This window comes from Channa argus, chromosome 4 (assembly GCF_033026475.1).
Source record: "Channa argus isolate prfri chromosome 4, Channa argus male v1.0, whole genome shotgun sequence".
NCBI lineage: Eukaryota > Metazoa > Chordata > Actinopteri > Anabantiformes > Channidae > Channa > Channa argus.
In genome coordinates this window covers 29,329,265-29,347,578 of record NC_090200.1, presented here as the reverse complement: position 1 = coordinate 29,347,578, position 18,314 = coordinate 29,329,265, and the positions used below count along the sequence as shown (strand labels likewise).

Genomic DNA, 18,314 nt, shown 5'->3' with positions numbered 1-18,314 from the left:
ATTTACTCACCTTTAGATTGGCCAATTTGTGTATTGGCAACCTCACTACATTGAAAGTGTTACCATCTCTTTTCTTGTATGCATCTCAATGAACTTGAGGAGAGCATTTGAACTCTCTTTTGAGAGAGTATGTCCAAAAAGCTCCTCTTTGGTCTTCCTCTAGACCTCTTGCCTGGCAGCTCCAACCTCAGCATCCTTCTACCGACATATTGACAGTCTCTCCTCTGAACATGTCCAAACCACCTCAATCTGGCCTCTCTGACTTTATCTCCAAAACATCTAACATGAGCTGTCCCTCTGATGTACTCATGCCTGATCCTATCCATCCTCGTCACTCCCAATGAGAACCTCAACATCTTAAGCTATGCTACCTCCAGCTCTGCCTCCTGTCTTTTCAACAGTGCCACTGTCTCTAAGCCGAAAAACATCGCTGGTCTCACCACTGTCTTGAACACCTTTGCTTTCATTCTCGCTGATACTCTTTTTTCGCAAAACACACCTGACACTTTTCTCCACCCGTTCCAACCTGCTTGCACTCGCCTCTTCACGTCACGTCTACTGTCAGTCCTACGTTCTTAGCTTTCCTCTTCTCTCTCTGTCTACAAACAAACCTTCCTCCTCTCCTTCTTCGACCAACAGTAGGCTTGCATTCTGAGACTGAAGTGGCCTATTGGGATGATATGGTACCATGAGGTCTTTTAGATATGATGGAGCTTGACCCTTTAGAGCTTTATATGTAAGAAGCAGGGTTTTACATTCTGTTCTAGATTTGTTGAGAAGCCAATGGAAAGAAGCTAGTGAAGGCAAAATATGATACAGTCCGCACTTTTGCTGCAAATAGTTTGCTTCATTGAAAGTGAAACCTTCTCGCTAAATGTTTGCACCTCAGTGTATTCTACAATGGCATTTTAGTATACTGCATTGACCTTACTTACTTACTCTGTCAAAGTTTTTGGTGCTCAAACCCACAATTCCTCATAAAGCTTGGTATAGTAAAGCTGTTTTTATACTTGTCGACTTTCGTAGGTGAAAGTCTTCCTAAAAAAGGTCTGTGGAATAGACGTCGCAGTCAAGGGCTCGTCCGGGATTTGAACCCGGGACCTCTCACACCCTAAGCGAGAATCATACCCCTAGACCAACGAGCCACATAAAGTCAAGCGAATTGCAGAGTTTGTAAACTAATATCCCATTTGTAGACAGAATTTACTCACCTTTAGATTGGCCAATTTGTGTATTGGCAACCTCACTACATTGAAAGTGTTACCATCTCTTTTCTTGTATGCATCTCAATGAACTTGAGGAGAGCATTTGAACTCTCTTTTGAGAGAGTATATTTAAAAATCTCCTCTTAGTTGTTCCTCTAGACCTCTTGCCTCGCAGCTCCAACCTCAGCATCCTTCTACCGACATATTGACAGTCTCTCCTCTGAACATGTCCAAACCACCTCAATCTGGCCTCTCTGACTTTATCTCCACAACATCTAACATGAGCTGTCCCTCTGATGTACTCATGCCTGATCCTATCCATCCTCGTCACTCCCAATGAGAACCTCAACATCTTAAGCTATGCTACGTCCAGCTCTGCCTCCTGTCTTTTCTACAGTGCCACTGTCTCTAAGCCGAAAAACATCGCTGGTCTCACCACCGTCTTGAACACCTTTGCTTTCATTCTCGCTGATACTCTTTTATCGCAAAACACACCTGACACTTTTCTCCACCCGTTCCAACCTGCTTGCACTCGCCTCTTCACGTCACGTCTACTGTCAGTCCTACGTTCTTAGCTTTCCTCTTCTCTCTCTGTCTACAAACAAACCTTCCTCCTCTCCTTCTTCGACCAACAGTAGGCTTGCATTCTGAGACTGAAGTGGCCTATTGGGATGATATGGTACCATGAGGTCTTTTAGATATGATGGAGCTTGACCCTTTAGAGCTTTATATGTAAGAAGCAGGGTTTTACATTCTGTTCGAGATTTGTTGAGAAGCCAATGGAAAGAAGCTAGTGAAGGCAAAATATGATACAGTCCGCACTTTTGCTGCAAATAGTTTGCTTCATTGAAAGTGACACCTTCTCGCTAAATGTTTGCACCTCAGTGTATTCTACAATGGCATTTTCGTATACTGCATTGACCTTTAAAAGTCATAGGTATCAGATCGGCAACACATCCATGCTTGGAATGGAAAAAATGCAATTACTCTGTCAAATTTTGTGGTTCTCAAACCCACAATTCCTCATAAAGCTTGCTATGGTAAGGCTGTTTTCATACTTGTCGACTTTCATAGGTGAAAGTTTTCCTAAGAATAGATCTGTGGAAAAGATGTCGCAGTCAAGAGCTCGTCCGGGATGTGAACCCGGGACCTCTCGCACCCTAAGCGAAAATCATACCCCTAGACCAACGAGCCATATAAAGACAAGCGAATTGCAGAGTTTGTAAACTAATATCCCATTTGTAGACAGAATTTACTCACCTTTAGATTGGCCAATTTGTGTATTGGCAACCTCACTACATTGAAAGTGTTACCATCTCTTTTCTTGTATGCATCTCAATGAACTTGAGGAGAGCATTTGAACTCTCTTTTGAGAGAGTATATCTAAAAATCTCCTTTTTGGTCTTCCTCTAGACCTCTTGCCTGGCAGCTCCAACCTCAGCATCTTTTATCCGATATACTGTTTTCACCATCTCTCCTCTGAATAAGTCCAAACCACTTCAATCTAGCCTCTCTGACTTTATCTCCAAAACATCTAACATGAGCTGTCCCTCTGATGTACTCATGCCTGATCCTATCCATCCTCGTCACTCCCAATGAGAACCTCAACATCTTAAGCTCTGCTACCTCCAGCTCTGCCTCCTGTCTTTTCTACAGAAGCCAATGGCAAGAAGCTAGTGAAGGCAAAATATGATACAGTCAGCACTTTTGCTGCAAATAGTTTGCTTCATTGAAATTGACACCTTCTCGCTAAATTTTTGCACCTCAGTGTATTCTACAATGGCATTTTAGTATACTGCATTGACCTTTAAAAGTCATAGGTATCACATCGGCAACACATCCATGCTTGGAATGGAAAACATGCAATTACTCTGTCAAATTTCGTGGTGCTCAAACCCACAATTCCTCATAAAGCTTGGTATAGTAAGGCTGTTTTTATACTTGTCGACTTTCGTAGGTGAAAGTCTTCCTAAAAACGGTATGTGGAATAGATGTCGCAGTCAAGGGCTCGTCCGGGATTTGATCCCTGGACCTCTCGCAACCAAAGCGAGAATCATACCCGTAGACCAACGAGCCTCGCGTCCAGTGGGCTTGTAATGAGTTCAGCCCTACTACCCAAATGAAGAACAAGAACTTCAGTCATTCTCAAACTGAGAAATTCATGTTGTGTAAATTTCCGACAAAAACATTAATGTGAGGACATACTCCATTGACAGAGAAAGGTTGTGGTTTCCAGATCAGCAAAACATGAGTGAGTGGAATCTTGTCTCGTTCTAGTAACAACTTTCACAGCAACACTTGCATCTGGTCTTGTGGTTACACGTGGAAAGCGTTACATCTTCTCTTCTCATAGACATTGAATTTAGCATTCAGGGCTCGTCCGGAGACTTCTCACACCCTAAGCGAGAATCATTCCCCTAGACCAAGGCTAGTGAAGGCAAAATATGATACAGTTAGCTCTTGACTTTTGAAAGTCGGGTTTTCCAAATCGGCAAAACATCAATACTTGGCATCTTGTGTCGTGTACTAACTAAAGTTTCCTGTATTTGCACAAGGAAAAAATGCAATTACTCTGTCAAAGTTTGTGGTGCTCAAACCCACAATTCCTCATAAAGCTTGCTATGGTAAGGCTGTTTTCATACTTGTCGACTTTCATAGGTGAAAGTTTTCATGAGAACAGATCTGTGGAATAGATGTCGCAGTCAAGGGCTCGTCCGGGATTTGAACCCGGGACCTCTCTCACCCTAAGCGAGAATCATACCCCTAGACCAACGAGCCACATAAAGACATGCGAATTGCAGAGTTTGTAAACTAATATCCCATTTGTAGACAGAATTTACTCACCTTTAGATTGGCCAATTTGTGTATTGGCAACCTCACTACATTGAAAGTGTTACCATCTCTTTTCTTGTATGCATCTCAATGAACTTGAGGAGAGCATTTGAACTCTCTTTTGAGAGAGTATATTTAAAAATCTCCTCTTAGTTGTTCCTCTAGACCTCTTGCCTCGCAGCTCCAACCTCAGCATCCTTCTACCGACATATTGACAGTCTCTCCTCTGAACATGTCCAAACCACCTCAATCTGGCCTCTCTGACTTTATCTCCAAAACATCTAACATGAGCTGTCCCTCTGATGTACTCATGCCTGATCCTATCCATCCTCGTCACTCCCAATGAGAACCTCAACATCTTAAGCTATGCTACCTCCAGCTCTGCCTCCTGTCTTTTCTACAGTGCCACTGTCTCTAAGCCGAAAAACATCGCTGGTCTCACCACTGTCTTGAACACCTTTGCTTTCATTCTCGCTGATACTCTTTTATCGCAAAATATTCCTGACACTTTTCTCCACCCGTTCCAACCTGCTTGCACTCGCCTCTTCACGTCACGTCTACTGTCAGTCCTACGTTCTTAGCTTTCCTCTTCTCTCTCTGTCTACAAACAAACCTTCCTCCTCTCATTCTTCGACCAACAGTAGGCTTGCATTCTGAGACTGAAGTGGCCTATTGGGATGATATGGTACCATGAGGTCTTTTAGATATGATGGAGCTTGACCCTTTAGAGCTTTATATGTAAGAAGCAGGGTTTTACATTCTGTTCTAGATTTGTTGAGAAGCCAATGGAAAGAAGCTAGTGAAGGCAATATATGATACAGTCCGCACTTTTGCTGCAAATAGTTTGCTTCATTGAAAGTGACACCTTCTCGCTAAATGTTTGTACCTCAGTGTATTCTACAATGGCATTTTAGTATACTGCATTGACCTTACTTACTTACTCTGTCAAATTTTGTGGTGCTCAAACCTACAATTCCTCATAAAGCTTGCTATGGTAAGGCTGTTTTCATACTTGTCGACTTTCATAGGTGAAAGTTTTCCTGAGAACAGATCTGTGGAATAGATGTCGCAGTCAAGGGCTCGTCCGGGATTTGAACCCGGGACCTCTCGCACCCTAAGAGAGAATCATACCCCTAGACCAACGAGCCACATAAAGACAAGCGAATTGCAGAGTTTGTAAACTAATATCCCATTTGTAGACAGAATTTACTCACCTTTAGATTGGCCAATTTGTGTATTGGCAACCTCACTACATTGAAAGTGTTACCATCTCTTTTCTTGTATGCATCTCAATGAACTTGAGGAGAGCATTTGAACTCTCTTTTGAGAGAGTATGTCCAAAAAGCTCCTCTTTGGTCTTCCTCTAGACCTCTTGCCTGGCAGCTCCAACCTCAGCATCCTTCTACCGACATATTGACAGTCTCTCCTCTGAACATGTCCAAACCACCTCAATCTGGCCTCTCTGACTTTATCTCCAAAACATCTAACATGAGCTGTCCCTCTGATGTACTCATGCCTGATCCTATCCATCCTCGTCACTCCCAATGAGAACCTCAACATCTTAAGCTATGCTACCTCCAGCTCTGCCTCCTGTCTTTTCAACAGTGCCACTGTCTCTAAGCCGAAAAACATCGCTGGTCTCACCACTGTCTTGAACACCTTTGCTTTCATTCTCGCTGATACTCTTTTTTCGCAAAACACACCTGACACTTTTCTCCACCCGTTCCAACCTGCTTGCACTCGCCTCTTCACGTCACGTCTACTGTCAGTCCTACGTTCTTAGCTTTCCTCTTCTCTCTCTGTCTACAAACAAACCTTCCTCCTCTCCTTCTTCGACCAACAGTAGGCTTGCATTCTGAGACTGAAGTGGCCTATTGGGATGATATGGTACCATGAGGTCTTTTAGATATGATGGAGCTTGACCCTTTAGAGCTTTATATGTAAGAAGCAGGGTTTTACATTCTGTTCTAGATTTGTTGAGAAGCCAATGGAAATAAGCTAGTGAAGGCAAAATATGATACAGTCCGCACTTTTGCTGCAAATAGTTTGCTTCATTGAAAGTGACACCTTCTCGCTAAATGTTTGCACCTCAGTGTATTCTACAATGGCATTTTAGTATACTGCATTACTGCATTACTTACTTACTCTGTCAAATTTTGTGGTGCTCAAACCCACAATTCCTCATAAAGCTTGCTATGGTAAGGCTGTTTTCATACTTGTCGACTTTCATAGGTGAAAGTTTTCCTGAGAACAGATCTGTGGAACAGATGTCGCAGTCAAGGGCTCGTCCGGGATTTGAACCCGGGACCTCTCGCACCCTAAGCGAGAATCATACCCCTAGACCAACGAGCCACATAAAGACAAGCGAATTGCAGAGTTTGTAAACTAATATCCCATTTGTAGACAGAATTTACTCACCTTTAGATTGGCCAATTTGTGTATTGGCAACCTCACTACATTGAAAGTGTTACCATCTCTTTTCTTGTATGCATCTCAATGAACTTGAGGAGAGCATTTGAACTCTCTTTTGAGAGAGTATGTCCAAAAAGCTCCTCTTTGTTCTTCCTCTAGACCTCTTGCCTGGCAGCTCCAACCTCAGCATCCTTCTACCGACATATTGACAGTCTCTCCTCTGAACATGTCCAAACCACCTCAATCTGGCCTCTCTGACTTTATCTCCAAAACATCTAACATGAGCTGTCCCTCTGATGTACTCATGCCTGATCCTATCCATCCTCGTCACTCCCAATGAGAACCTCAACATCTTAAGCTATGCTACCTCCAGCTCTGCCTCCTGTCTTTTCTACAGTGCCACTGTCTCTAAGCCGAAAAACATCGCTGGTCTCACCACTGTCTTGAACACCTTTGCTTTCATTCTCGCTGATACTCTTTTATCGCAAAATATACCTGACACTTTTCTCCACCCGTTCCAACCTGCTTGCACTCGCCTCTTCACGTCACGTCTACTGTCAGTCCTACGTTCTTAGCTTTCCTCTTCTCTCTCTGTCTACAAACAAACCTTCCTCCTCTCATTCTTCGACCAACAGTAGGCTTGCATTCTGAGACTGAAGTGGCCTATTGGGATGATATGGTACCATGAGGTCTTTTAGATATGATGGAGCTTGACCCTTTAGAGCTTTATATGTAAGAAGCAGGGTTTTACACTCTGTTCGAGATTTGTTGAGAAGCCAATGGAAAGAAGCTAGTGAAGGCAAAATATGATACAGTCCGCACTTTTGCTGCAAATAGTTTGCTTCATTGAAAGTGACACCTTCTCGCTAAATGTTTGCACCTCAGTGTATTCTACAATGGCATTTTAGTATACTGCATTGACCTTTAAAAGTCATAGGTATCAGATCGGCAACACATCCATGCTTGGAATGGAAAAAATGCAATTACTCTGTCAAATTTTGTGGTTCTCAAACCCACAATTCCTCATAAAGCTTGCTATGGTAAGGCTGTTTTCATACTTGTCGACTTTCATAGGTGAAAGTTTTCCTAAGAATAGATCTGTGGAAAAGATGTCGCAGTCAAGAGCTCGTCCGGGATGTGAACCCGGGACCTCTCGCACCCTAAGCGAAAATCATACCCCTAGACCAACGAGCCATATAAAGACAAGCGAATTGCAGAGTTTGTAAACTAATATCCCATTTGTAGACAGAATTTACTCACCTTTAGATTGGCCAATTTGTGTATTGGCAACCTCACTACATTGAAAGTGTTACCATCTCTTTTCTTGTATGCATCTCAATGAACTTGAGGAGAGCATTTGAACTCTCTTTTGAGAGAGTATATCTAAAAATCTCCTTTTTGGTCTTCCTCTAGACCTCTTGCCTGGCAGCTCCAACCTCAGCATCCTTCTACCGACATATTGACAGTCTCTCCTCTGAACATGTCCAAACCACCTCAATCTGGCCTCTCTGACTTTATCTCCAAAACATCTAACATGAGCTGTCCCTCTGATGTACTCATGCCTGATCCTATCCATCCTCGTCACTCCCAATGAGAACCTCAACATCTTAAGCTATGCTACCTCCAGCTCTGCCTCCTGTCTTTTCTACAGTGCCACTGTCTCTAAGCCGAAAAACATCGCTGGTCTCACCACTGTCTTGAACACCTTTGCTTTCATTCTCGCTGATACTCTTTTATCGCAAAATATACCTGACACTTTTCTCCACCCGTTCCAACCTGCTTGCACTCGCCTCTTCACGTCACGTCTACTGTCAGTCCTACGTTCTTAGCTTTCCTCTTCTCTCTCTGTCTACAAACAAACCTTCCTCCTCTCATTCTTCGACCAACAGTAGGCTTGCATTCTGAGACTGAAGTGGCCTATTGGGATGATATGGTACCATGAGGTCTTTTAGATATGATGGAGCTTGACCCTTTAGAGCTTTATATGTAAGAAGCAGGGTTTTACATTCTGTTCTAGATTTGTTGAGAAGCCAATGGAAAGAAGCTAGTGAAGGCAATATATGATACAGTCCGCACTTTTGCTGCAAATAGTTTGCTTCATTGAAAGTGACACCTTCTCGCTAAATGTTTGTACCTCAGTGTATTCTACAATGGCATTTTAGTATACTGCATTGACCTTACTTACTTACTCTGTCAAATTTTGTGGTGCTCAAACCCACAATTCCTCATAAAGCTTGCTATGGTAAGGCTGTTTTCATACTTGTCGACTTTCATAGGTGAAAGTTTTCCTAAGAATAGATCTGTGGAAAAGATGTCGCAGTCAAGAGCTCGTCCGGGATGTGAACCCGGGACCTCTCGCACCCTAAGCGAAAATCATACCCCTAGACCAACGAGCCATATAAAGACAAGCGAATTGCAGAGTTTGTAAACTAATATCCCATTTGTAGACAGAATTTACTCACCGTTAGATTGGCCAATTTGTGTATTGGCAACCTCACTACATTGAAAGTGTTACCATCTCTTTTCTTGTATGCATCTCAATGAACTTGAGGAGAGCATTTGAACTCTCTTTTGAGAGAGTATATCTAAAAATCTTCTCTTTGTTCTTCCTCTAGACCTCTTGCCTTGCAGCTCCAACCTCAGCATCCTTCCTTCTGGTGCTCAAACCCACAATTCCTCATAAAGCTTGGTATAGTAAGGCTGTTTTTATACTTGTCGACTTTCGTAGGTGAAAGTCTTCCTAAAAAGGGTCTGAGAAAAGATGTCGCAGTCAAGGGCTCGTCCGCGATTTGAACCCGGGATCTCTTGCACCCAAAGCGAGAATCATACCCCTAGACCAACGAGCCTCGCGTCTGCTGGGTTTGTAATGAGTTCAGCCCTACTATCCAAATGAAGAAGTAGAACTTCAGTCATTCTCAAATTGAGAAATTCATGTTGTGTAAATTTCCGACAAAAACATTAATGTGAGGACATACTCCATTGACAGAGAAAGGCTGTGGTTTCCAGATGAGCAAAACACGAGTGAGTGGAATCTTGTCTCGTCTAGTAACAACTTTCACAGCAAAACTTGCATCTGGTCTTGTGGTTACACGTGGAAAGCGTTACATCCTCTCTTCTCATAGACATTGAATTTAGCATTCAGGGCTCGTCCGGAGACCTCTCACACCCTAAGCGACAATCATTCCCCTAGACCAAGGCTAGTGAAGGCAAAATATGATACAGTCAGCTCTTGACTTTTGAAAGTCGGGTTTTCCAAATCGGCAAAACATCAGTACTTGGCATCTTGTGTGGTGTACTAACTAAAGTTTCCTGTGTTTGCACAAGGAAAAAATGCAATTACTCTGTCAAAGTTTTTGGTGCTCAAACCCACAATTCCTCATAAAGCTTGGTATAGTAAAGCTGTTTTTATACTTGTCGACTTTCGTAGGTGAAAGTCTTCCTAATTAAGGTCTGTGGAATAGACGTCGCAGTCAAGGGCTCGTCCGGGATTTGAACCCGGGACCTCTCGCACCCTAAGCGAGAATCATACCCCTAGACCAACGAGCCACATAAAGTCAAGCGAATTGCAGAGTTTGTAAACTAATATCCCATTTGTAGACAGAATTTACTCACCTTTAGATTGGCCAATTTGTGTATTGGCAACCTCACTACATTGAAAGTGTTACCATCTCTTTTCTTGTATGCATCTCAATGAACTTGAGGAGAGCATTTGAACTCTCTTTTGAGAGAGTATGTCCAAAAAGCTCCTCTTTGGTCTTCCTCTAGACCTCTTGCCTCGCAGCTCCAACCTCAGCATCCTTCTACCGACATATTGACAGTCTCTCCTCTGAACATGTCCAAACCACCTCAATCTGGCCTCTCTGACTTTATCTCCAAAACATCTAACATGAGCTGTCCCTCTGATGTACTCATGCCTGATCCTATCCATCCTCGTCACTCCCAATGAGAACCTCAACATCTTAAGCTATGCTACCTCCAGCTCTGCCTCCTGTCTTTTCAACAGTGCCACTGTCTCTAAGCCGAAAAACATCGCTGGTCTCACCACTGTCTTGAACACCTTTGCTTTCATTCTCGCTGATACTCTTTTTTCGCAAAACACACCTGACACTTTTCTCCACCCGTTCCAACCTGCTTGCACTCGCCTCTTCACGTCACGTCTACTGTCAGTCCTACGTTCTTAGCTTTCCTCTTCTCTCTCTGTCTACAAACAAACCTTCCTCCTCTCCTTCTTCGACCAACAGTAGGCTTGCATTCTGAGACTGAAGTGGCCTATTGGGATGATATGGTACCATGAGGTCTTTTAGATATGATGGAGCTTGACCCTTTAGAGCTTTATATGTAAGAAGCAGGGTTTTACATTCTGTTCTAGATTTGTTGAGAAGCCAATGGAAAGAAGCTAGTGAAGGCAAAATATGATACAGTCCGCACTTTTGCTGCAAATAGTTTGCTTCATTGAAAGTGACACCTTCTCGCTAAATGTTTGCACCTCAGTGTATTCTACAATGGCATTTTAGTATACTGCATTGACCTTACTTACTTACTCTGTCAAATTTTGTGGTGCTCAAACCCACAATTCCTCATAAAGCTTGCTATGGTAAGGCTGTTTTCATACTTGTCGACTTTCATAGGTGAAAGTTTTCCTGCTTTATATGTAAGAAGCAGGGTTTTACACTCTGTTCGAGATTTGTTGAGAAGCCAATGGAAAGAAGCTAGTGAAGGCAAAATATGATACAGTCCGCACTTTTGCTGCAAATAGTTTGCTTCATTGAAAGTGACACCTTCTCGCTAAATGTTTGCACCTCAGTGTATTCTACAATGGCATTTTAGTATACTGCATTGACCTTTAAAAGTCATAGGTATCAGATCGGCAACACATCCATGCTTGGAATGGAAAAAATGCAATTACTCTGTCAAATTTTGTGGTTCTCAAACCCACAATTCCTCATAAAGCTTGCTATGGTAAGGCTGTTTTCATACTTGTCGACTTTCATAGGTGAAAGTTTTCCTAAGAATAGATCTGTGGAAAAGATGTCGCAGTCAAGAGCTCGTCCGGGATGTGAACCCGGGACCTCTCGCACCCTAAGCGAAAATCATACCCCTAGACCAACGAGCCATATAAAGACAAGCGAATTGCAGAGTTTGTAAACTAATATCCCATTTGTAGACAGAATTTACTCACCGTTAGATTGGCCAATTTGTGTATTGGCAACCTCACTACATTGAAAGTGTTACCATCTCTTTTCTTGTATGCATCTCAATGAACTTGAGGAGAGCATTTGAACTCTCTTTTGAGAGAGTATATCTAAAAATCTTCTCTTTGTTCTTCCTCTAGACCTCTTGCCTTGCAGCTCCAACCTCAGCATCCTTCCTTCTGGTGCTCAAACCCACAATTCCTCATAAAGCTTGGTATAGTAAGGCTGTTTTTATACTTGTCGACTTTCGTAGGTGAAAGTCTTCCTAAAAAGGGTCTGAGAAAAGATGTCGCAGTCAAGGGCTCGTCCGCGATTTGAACCCGGGATCTCTTGCACCCAAAGCGAGAATCATACCCCTAGACCAACGAGCCTCGCGTCTGCTGGGTTTGTAATGAGTTCAGCCCTACTATCCAAATGAAGAAGTAGAACTTCAGTCATTCTCAAATTGAGAAATTCATGTTGTGTAAATTTCCGACAAAAACATTAATGTGAGGACATACTCCATTGACAGAGAAAGGCTGTGGTTTCCAGATGAGCAAAACACGAGTGAGTGGAATCTTGTCTCGTCTAGTAACAACTTTCACAGCAAAACTTGCATCTGGTCTTGTGGTTACACGTGGAAAGCGTTACATCCTCTCTTCTCATAGACATTGAATTTAGCATTCAGGGCTCGTCCGGAGACCTCTCACACCCTAAGCGACAATCATTCACCTAGACCAAGGCTAGTGAAGGCAAAATATGATACAGTCAGCTCTTGACTTTTGAAAGTCGGGTTTTCCAAATCGGCAAAACATCAGTACTTGGCATCTTGTGTGGTGTACTAACTAAAGTTTCCTGTGTTTGCACAAGGAAAAAATGCAATTACTCTGTCAAAGTTTTTGGTGCTCAAACCCACAATTCCTCATAAAGCTTGGTATAGTAAAGCTGTTTTTATACTTGTCGACTTTCGTAGGTGAAAGTCTTCCTAATTAAGGTCTGTGGAATAGACGTCGCAGTCAAGGGCTCGTCCGGGATTTGAACCCGGGACCTCTCGCACCCTAAGCGAGAATCATACCCCTAGACCAACGAGCCACATAAAGTCAAGCGAATTGCAGAGTTTGTAAACTAATATCCCATTTGTAGACAGAATTTACTCACCTTTAGATTGGCCAATTTGTGTATTGGCAACCTCACTACATTGAAAGTGTTACCATCTCTTTTCTTGTATGCATCTCAATGAACTTGAGGAGAGCATTTGAACTCTCTTTTGAGAGAGTATGTCCAAAAAGCTCCTCTTTGGTCTTCCTCTAGACCTCTTGCCTCGCAGCTCCAACCTCAGCATCCTTCTACCGACATATTGACAGTCTCTCCTCTGAACATGTCCAAACCACCTCAATCTGGCCTCTCTGACTTTATCTCCAAAACATCTAACATGAGCTGTCCCTCTGATGTACTCATGCCTGATCCTATCCATCCTCGTCACTCCCAATGAGAACCTCAACATCTTAAGCTATGCTACCTCCAGCTCTGCCTCCTGTCTTTTCAACAGTGCCACTGTCTCTAAGCCGAAAAACATCGCTGGTCTCACCACTGTCTTGAACACCTTTGCTTTCATTCTCGCTGATACTCTTTTTTCGCAAAACACACCTGACACTTTTCTCCACCCGTTCCAACCTGCTTGCACTCGCCTCTTCACGTCACGTCTACTGTCAGTCCTACGTTCTTAGCTTTCCTCTTCTCTCTCTGTCTACAAACAAACCTTCCTCCTCTCCTTCTTCGACCAACAGTAGGCTTGCATTCTGAGACTGAAGTGGCCTATTGGGATGATATGGTACCATGAGGTCTTTTAGATATGATGGAGCTTGACCCTTTAGAGCTTTATATGTAAGAAGCAGGGTTTTACATTCTGTTCTAGATTTGTTGAGAAGCCAATGGAAAGAAGCTAGTGAAGGCAAAATATGATACAGTCCGCACTTTTGCTGCAAATAGTTTGCTTCATTGAAAGTGACACCTTCTCGCTAAATGTTTGCACCTCAGTGTATTCTACAATGGCATTTTAGTATACTGCATTGACCTTACTTACTTACTCTGTCAAATTTTGTGGTGCTCAAACCCACAATTCCTCATAAAGCTTGCTATGGTAAGGCTGTTTTCATACTTGTCGACTTTCATAGGTGAAAGTTTTCCTGCTTTATATGTAAGAAGCAGGGTTTTACACTCTGTTCGAGATTTGTTGAGAAGCCAATGGAAAGAAGCTAGTGAAGGCAAAATATGATACAGTCCGCACTTTTGCTGCAAATAGTTTGCTTCATTGAAAGTGACACCTTCTCGCTAAATGTTTGCACCTCAGTGTATTCTACAATGGCATTTTAGTATACTGCATTGACCTTACTTACTTACTCTGTCAAATTTTGTGGTGCTCAAACCCACAATTCCTCATAAAGCTTGCTATGGTAAGGCTGTTTTCATACTTGTCGACTTTCATAGGTGAAAGTTTTCCTGCTTTATATGTAAGAAGCAGGGTTTTACACTCTGTTCGAGATTTGTTGAGAAGCCAATGGAAAGAAGCTAGTGAAGGCAAAATATGATACAGTCCGCACTTTTGCTGCAAATAGTTTGCTTCATTGAAAGTGACACCTTCTCGCTAAATGTTTGCACCTCAGTGTATTCTACAATGGCATTTTAGTATACTGCATTGACCTTTAAAAGTCATAGGTATCAGATCGGCAACACATCCATGCTTGGAATGGAAAAAATGCAATTACTCTGTCAAATTTTGTGGTTCTCAAACCCACAATTCCTCATAAAGCTTGCTATGGTAAGGCTGTTTTCATACTTGTCGACTTTCATAGGTGAAAGTTTTCCTAAGAATAGATCTGTGGAAAAGATGTCGCAGTCAAGAGCTCGTCCGGGATGTGAACCCGGGACCTCTCGCACCCTAAGCGAAAATCATACCCCTAGACCAACGAGCCATATAAAGACAAGCGAATTGCAGAGTTTGTAAACTAATATCCCATTTGTAGACAGAATTTACTCACCGTTAGATTGGCCAATTTGTGTATTGGCAACCTCACTACATTGAAAGTGTTACCATCTCTTTTCTTGTATGCATCTCAATGAACTTGAGGAGAGCATTTGAACTCTCTTTTGAGAGAGTATATCTAAAAATCTTCTCTTTGTTCTTCCTCTAGACCTCTTGCCTTGCAGCTCCAACCTCAGCATCCTTCCTTCTGGTGCTCAAACCCACAATTCCTCATAAAGCTTGGTATAGTAAGGCTGTTTTTATACTTGTCGACTTTCGTAGGTGAAAGTCTTCCTAAAAAGGGTCTGAGAAAAGATGTCGCAGTCAAGGGCTCGTCCGCGATTTGAACCCGGGATCTCTTGCACCCAAAGCGAGAATCATACCCCTAGACCAACGAGCCTCGCGTCTGCTGGGTTTGTAATGAGTTCAGCCCTACTATCCAAATGAAGAAGTAGAACTTCAGTCATTCTCAAATTGAGAAATTCATGTTGTGTAAATTTCCGACAAAAACATTAATGTGAGGACATACTCCATTGACAGAGAAAGGCTGTGGTTTCCAGATGAGCAAAACACGAGTGAGTGGAATCTTGTCTCGTCTAGTAACAACTTTCACAGCAAAACTTGCATCTGGTCTTGTGGTTACACGTGGAAAGCGTTACATCCTCTCTTCTCATAGACATTGAATTTAGCATTCAGGGCTCGTCCGGAGACCTCTCACACCCTAAGCGACAATCATTCCCCTAGACCAAGGCTAGTGAAGGCAAAATATGATACAGTCAGCTCTTGACTTTTGAAAGTCGGGTTTTCCAAATCGGCAAAACATCAGTACTTGGCATCTTGTGTGGTGTACTAACTAAAGTTTCCTGTGTTTGCACAAGGAAAAAATGCAATTACTCTGTCAAAGTTTTTGGTGCTCAAACCCACAATTCCTCATAAAGCTTGGTATAGTAAAGCTGTTTTTATACTTGTCGACTTTCGTAGGTGAAAGTCTTCCTAATTAAGGTCTGTGGAATAGACGTCGCAGTCAAGGGCTCGTCCGGGATTTGAACCCGGGACCTCTCGCACCCTAAGCGAGAATCATACCCCTAGACCAACGAGCCACATAAAGTCAAGCGAATTGCAGAGTTTGTAAACTAATATCCCATTTGTAGACAGAATTTACTCACCTTTAGATTGGCCAATTTGTGTATTGGCAACCTCACTACATTGAAAGTGTTACCATCTCTTTTCTTGTATGCATCTCAATGAACTTGAGGAGAGCATTTGAACTCTCTTTTGAGAGAGTATATTTAAAAATCTCCTCTTAGTTGTTCCTCTAGACCTCTTGCCTCGCAGCTCCAACCTCAGCATCCTTCTACCGACATATTGACAGTCTCTCCTCTGAACATGTCCAAACCACCTCAATCTGGCCTCTCTGACTTTATCTCCAAAACATCTAACATGAGCTGTCCCTCTGATGTACTCATGCCTGATCCTATCCATCCTCGTCACTCCCAATGAGAACCTCAACATCTTAAGCTATGCTACGTCCAGCTCTGCCTCCTGTCTTTTCTACAGTGCCACTGTCTCTAAGCCGAAAAACATCGCTGGTCTCACCACCGTCTTGAACACCTTTGCTTTCATTCTCGCTGATACTCTTTTATCGTAAAACACACATGACACTTTTCTCCACCCGTTCCAACCTGCTTGCACTCGCCTCTTCACGTCACGTCTACTGTCAGTCCTACGTTCTTAGCTTTCCTCTTCTCTCTCTGTCTACAAACAAACCTCCCTCCTCTCCTTCTTCGACCAACAGTAGGCTTGCATTCTGAGACTGAAGTGGCCTATTGGGATGATATGGTACCATGAGGTCTTTTAGATATGATGGAGCTTGACCCTTTAGAGCTTTATATGTAAGAAGCAGGGTTTTACATTCTGTTCGAGATTTGTTGAGAAGCCAATGGAAAGAAGCTAGTGAAGGCAAAATATGATACAGTCCGCACTTTTGCTGCAAATAGTTTGCTTCATTGAAAGTGACACCTTCTCGCTAAATGTTTGCACCTCAGTGTATTCTACAATGGCATTTTAGTATACTGCATTGACCTTTAAAAGTCATAGGTATCAGATCGGCAACACATCCATGCTTGGAATGGAAAAAATGCAATTACTCTGTCAAATTTTGTGGTTCTCAAACCCACAATTCCTCATAAAGCTTGCTATGGTAAGGCTGTTTTCATACTTGTCGACTTTCATAGGTGAAAGTTTTCCTAAGAATAGATCTGTGGAAAAGATGTCGCAGTCAAGAGCTCGTCCGGGATGTGAACCCGGGACCTCTCGCACCCTAAGCGAAAATCATACCCCTAGACCAACGAGCCTTATAAAGACAAGCGAATTGCAGAGTTTGTAAACTAATATCCCATTTGTAGACAGAATTTACTCACCTTTAGATTGGCCAATTTGTGTATTGGCAACCTCACTACATTGAAAGTGTTACCATCTCTTTTCTTGTATGCATCTCAATGAACTTGAGGAGAGCATTTGAACTCTCTTTTGAGAGAGTATATCTAAAAATCTCCTTTTTGGTCTTCCTCTAGACCTCTTGCCTGGCAGCTCCAACCTCAGCATCTTTTATCCGATATACTGTTTTCACCATCTCTCCTCTGAATAAGTCCAAACCACTTCAATCTAGCCTCTCTGACTTTATCTCCAAAACATCTAACATGAGCTGTCCCTCTGATGTACTCATGCCTGATCCTATCCATCCTCGTCACTCCCAATGAGAACCTCAACATCTTAAGCTCTGCTACCTCCAGCTCTGCCTCCTGTCTTTTCTACAGTGCCACTGTCTCTAAGCCGAAAAACATCGCTGGTCTCACCACCGTCTTGAACACCTTTGCTTTCATTCTCGCTGATACTCTTTTATCGCAAAACACACCTGACACTTGTCTCCACCCGTTCCAACCTGCTTGCACTCGCCTCTTCACGTCACGTCTACATTCAGTCCTACGTTCTTAGCTTTCCTTTTCTCTTTCTGCCTACAAACAAACCTTCCTCCTCTCCTTCTTCGACCAACAGTAGGCTTGCATTCTGAGACTGAAGTGGCCTATTGGGATGATATGGTACCATGAGGTCTTTTAGATATGATGGAGCTTGACCCTTTAGAGCTTTATATGTAAGAAGCAGGGTTTTACATTCTGTTCGAGATTTGTTGAGAAGCCAATGGAAAGAAGCTAGTGAAGGCAAAATATGACACAGTCCGCACTTTTGCTGCAAATAGTTTGCTTCATTGAAAGTGACACCTTCTCGCTAAATGTTTGCACCTCAGTGTATTCTACAATGGCATTTTAGTATACTGCATTGACCTTTAAAAGTCATAGGTATCAGATCGGCAACACATCCATGCTTGGAATGGAAAAAATGCAATTATTCTGTCAAATTTTGTGGTGCTCAAACCCACAATTCCTCATAAAGCTTGCTATGGTAAGGCTGTTTTCATACTTGTCGACTTTCATAGGTGAAAGTTTTCCTGAGAACAGATCTGTGGAATAGATGTCGCAGTCAAGGGCTCGTCCGGGATTTGAACCCGGGACCTCTCGCACCCAAAGCGAGAATCATACCCCTAGACCAACGAGCCATATAAAGACGAGAGAATTGCAGAGTTTGTGATCTAATACCCCATTTGTAGACAGAATT

The 18,314-nt window shown here is 42.7% G+C and overlaps 8 non-coding genes across 8 annotated transcripts; all 8 read right to left on the bottom strand.

Annotated features, from left to right (window-relative positions):
* Positions 1 to 1,073: 1,073 nt before the first annotated feature.
* trnap-agg (transfer RNA proline (anticodon AGG)) lies at positions 1,074 to 1,145 on the bottom strand. Its single transcript has one exon. It is a non-coding gene; the product is annotated as a tRNA-Pro (tRNA).
* A 2,766-nt stretch (positions 1,146 to 3,911) lies between these two features.
* On the bottom strand, positions 3,912 to 3,983 carry trnap-agg (transfer RNA proline (anticodon AGG)). Its single transcript has one exon. It is a non-coding gene; the product is annotated as a tRNA-Pro (tRNA).
* A 1,130-nt stretch (positions 3,984 to 5,113) lies between these two features.
* trnap-agg (transfer RNA proline (anticodon AGG)) lies at positions 5,114 to 5,185 on the bottom strand. Its single transcript has one exon. It is a non-coding gene; the product is annotated as a tRNA-Pro (tRNA).
* A 1,132-nt stretch (positions 5,186 to 6,317) lies between these two features.
* trnap-agg (transfer RNA proline (anticodon AGG)) lies at positions 6,318 to 6,389 on the bottom strand. Its single transcript has one exon. It is a non-coding gene; the product is annotated as a tRNA-Pro (tRNA).
* Positions 6,390 to 9,923: 3,534 nt separating this feature from the next.
* On the bottom strand, positions 9,924 to 9,995 carry trnap-agg (transfer RNA proline (anticodon AGG)). Its single transcript has one exon. It is a non-coding gene; the product is annotated as a tRNA-Pro (tRNA).
* Positions 9,996 to 12,640: 2,645 nt separating this feature from the next.
* Positions 12,641 to 12,712, bottom strand: trnap-agg (transfer RNA proline (anticodon AGG)). Its single transcript has one exon. It is a non-coding gene; the product is annotated as a tRNA-Pro (tRNA).
* A 2,958-nt stretch (positions 12,713 to 15,670) lies between these two features.
* trnap-agg (transfer RNA proline (anticodon AGG)) lies at positions 15,671 to 15,742 on the bottom strand. Its single transcript has one exon. It is a non-coding gene; the product is annotated as a tRNA-Pro (tRNA).
* A 2,441-nt stretch (positions 15,743 to 18,183) lies between these two features.
* On the bottom strand, positions 18,184 to 18,255 carry trnap-ugg (transfer RNA proline (anticodon UGG)). The gene has a single exon. It is a non-coding gene; the product is annotated as a tRNA-Pro (tRNA).
* Between the last annotated feature and the right edge of the window lie 59 nt (positions 18,256 to 18,314).